General features: G+C 37.3%; 1 protein-coding gene across 2 annotated transcripts in view; it reads right to left on the bottom strand.

Annotated features, from left to right (window-relative positions):
* Positions 1-3,673, bottom strand: part of EEFSEC (eukaryotic elongation factor, selenocysteine-tRNA specific) — a 162,339-nt gene that overhangs the window by 123,555 nt on the left and 35,111 nt on the right. The window lies entirely within an intron of this gene.

Here is a 3,673-nt window from a genome sequence, read left to right as displayed (position 1 = left end):
AGTTTAAGTCACCTGGCTTTACTGATATCCCTTTATTGATATCCCAGGAGGCACACAGGGCCAAATGCTGGTCACAACACAACATAAGCGTTAAGACATGTGCTCTGCATTTTCAATAACAACTACTAAGTAGTCCTAAGTACTATTTCAACTGATAACAGCTGTTTACAAGCCAAGAAAACAATACTGGAACTGTTTTAGGCCATACACAGGTGTCCAAGTAGACTAGACCTGCATTATACAGATTTTTTTTTTGAGAGCAATGCTGTTGCTCACCTTCTACAATAATATATATTGCTAATAGCATTTAGCATTCACAGCTCAGTAACTAATCATAAAATTGGGCCAGAAGGGTAAGATGACTTGCCTGAGGTTATTTGCAGCATCATGGACTTATTTTAGACTCTAAACACCAGGCTTTCTTACAAAGAAAGTTGCTTCATATCTTTTCAATATGAAAGGGTTTACAGAGCTTTAAATCTGGGTACAAATTACCCCTCCCTCCTAGCCAAAAAAATGCAGTAGTCAAGATGCCAGAGTCAATGAGTCAGTGGCACAAGAGAGAAAAAAAAAAAAAAAAAAAGGCAGACATTCCTAGCATGCAGTGCTATTTGAAAGAAAACTATCTCCCTAAAGGAAAGAAAGAAACTCACAAGGAGTACTGCCAATGCACTGAGCTAGCCTGGTTAATAGGTTTCTTCAGCAGAATAGTTCAGCTTGATGGGAGCTCTGTCATGGGAGCTGAATTAAGCATAATGTCACTTTTCAGACCAAGTTCCCAGGCTTTGAATAGTTTCCTGTGAAATCATAAGGCTTCATAGCTCATGTGCATTTCACTGCCCTGAACGTCTCAATCTGTTATATCAATACATACTTGCAAAGTTAATGGAAAGTATACATGTATTCCCACAAGAAAAGGCCCTACAATATCATAATCCACAGATATCACTGCATCGTATTACATACCATTTAATTCTTTTAACATTAATTATTAGATAGCTTCAGAAGGAAAGGTGAAAAAAGGTCTGACTCCCAACCAGCAGAGGCATTATCCAAAAGTCCTCCATATACCTAAAATACCCACCACTGTCAGCAAGCTTTGACAGGGTATAGAAGTCTTAAAGTTTCTACAATTCTTGTAAAAATTGGCAATGAGATAAAGGAAATGTCCATTTCAATGGCCTACGCAGCCTAACAGGCTACAGCAAGAGCTCAGGTGTGATCCGTTTTGCTTGGACTGCCAACTTACCAATGAAACAAAGAGCAGTGACCGTAACTAGAGAGATACTGCACAGAACTCGGGGGGAAGAATTGGTTTTGCTAAGGTGATGTAATGAGGAAGATAAAAATCTATAGCAAAATGGATTTAATCCTACTGATCCCATACAAATGGTGGCATTTCCTTTATAGCGCTATACTCTTAAATGACCCACAAGGAGGGGGGATATTAGGTAGGAACTTGGGCTTATTCTTATTTCCTTTAGACATAGAAAAGACTTCTAACTCTCTAGATAGAGAAGGCATTTATCCTTGTATAGAAGGGAAAATATTTGTAAACAACTTGCACTTCAGTGGGAAAAAAATACAAGTTTGCTGCGGCATCCACAGTTCTGTTGTTACCACTCAGCACATACCTCTGTATACGGGAATTTATAGTCTGTGGATCAGATTTTGCTATGTATCACCTGAATGCACAGCTTTTTGCAAGACTGGGGGACGTGTGGTACCAGTAACATGAATACACTTCTGTCACTGATAACAAGGAGGAGATATTTGATAAACATGTGGACAATTTTATTCAGCATTAAGAGAGGTTCTTTGTAGTTGCTCACAAAGTTTGAAGAATTAAGGATTTGGGAATAAAGAGATGGCATTTGTTACGAGTCATCACTCCTACTGCTTTGATGACAAGTAGGAAAAACCTTTCAGCTTCTTTTGCAGGAAGGAAAACAAAAAACACACACAGGTCTTGACCTTACTAAGATGGAGAGGCAAACATGGCAAAATGAAAGAATCCCAGCTTCTCCATATTTTTCTACATCCATCACAAAGCAACCAGTTTATAGCATTTAGCTGTTCTCCTTGCTTTGTCCTCAATACACCATTCTCATTTCCAGTTCTTCTCTTCTGTACTGAATTTCTTCCTTAAAAAGTGTTCAGTTTAATTGCTAAAGTTTATGGACTCATGGGAGAAAGGGCAGGAAGTCAGACTTTCAGGATAGAGTAAAAATGTAAAGGTCATTCACACACTCACACACACGTACTCTCTCTCACTCCAAAAATAATACACTATTTGACAGTTTCAGGATTCAGCATGTCCCACTGAAATTTGAAAGCTTATGTGAAACTAGGCCACGTCCTGTAACCTCAAACATTTAGTCTAGGAAAACAGCTCTCAAGTCTCCAGCTCCCACATCGGGTATCACATGACGTCTGTGCCAAACAGGAGACCTCAAACAGGGGGGCAAAAGAAATGTTGGTAAAATGAGTTGATTAAACCTGGGGAATAACAGTTCAGACCGTTAGTGACAGGTATTATTTTTTCTGGTTAACTGGCTAGTGAAATATTAAATTATACTCGGAGCACCTATAACATGAGATGGGCAGAATGGCCTAACACTGACTTAAATCTCATGGAATGGACAAAGGAGACTCAAGCTTTGCAACAAAATTATTTTACTCTCCCTCTTTAATGGATGCATTAACTATCCAAGATCACAAAAATCATGTTAAGGTTGAGGCTCAATATTTCCTCATGCTGATGCATCATAACACATCAGACATCAATTATTATAGATTTTCTAAGCTATTTGAGTTCAGTCATAAACTTTACGGTAGTTCTTCTTGTACTCCTCTCTATCTGACAAATAAACAATTAATCCTGTGTGGTCTAAAGGATTATTGTTTATTTTCCTTCACCCAAATGTACTTTTTCCCCCTCTAACTGCAATTTCAGTACAATGCTCTACAAGCATATGGAATGAGTAAAACAATCAGTACAATGAGATGTGCCAAACCGTTCAAAGCTGAAGGGTAACAGCAAAACTCCTTAAGTGATGCTCATTTGAGCAAGTAAGAGGGAGAAACCAGTCTCACATCCATCAAGTAAACAATTGTTTAGTGGATTTATTTAATACTGAAATACCCTCTTCTACTGCAAATACAAACCCAAACCATTTTCATAATGAATTCTGCAGGTTAGTGCTAAAATTGTACCTTCATCACGGCAGTAGATTTTATGTACTGACTAGAGATGATTCCTAGCGGCCTGAAGTTTTAGGTTTCAATCCAATTCTATTTTTGAGACTTTTTGAGAATTTTTGAGAATTTTTCTGTTCTATTACTGTAGACACAAAAGTTAAAAACCTTCTGGTTTTGTTTCCTCTCATTAAATATGTGCTACCCATTTTTATCAGAAAATCTCTGATTAAATTACTATTTCTTATGTAGTATAGCTAATCTTTACATTTCCTCTAAATTATAATGAACATTAACAGCAACTCTCTATTTTTCTGTCTCAGTGTATGTTCCTATACCCTTTCACAAAAGAAAATAAGGAAATATTAATAAATAGACTTTGAAATGCCATAGTTGTTTTTTTTTAAAACGTGCCTGGCTGCAATTTCAAGCAAGATAACACGGAGCATATGGACAGATTTCAGTAAAGTTAACA

This window comes from Aythya ferina, assembly GCF_964211825.1.
Source record: "Aythya ferina genome assembly, chromosome: 10".
NCBI lineage: Eukaryota > Metazoa > Chordata > Aves > Anseriformes > Anatidae > Aythya > Aythya ferina.
The sequence above is the reverse complement of the archived record's forward strand: the minus strand, read 5'-3'. Positions and strand labels throughout refer to the sequence as shown.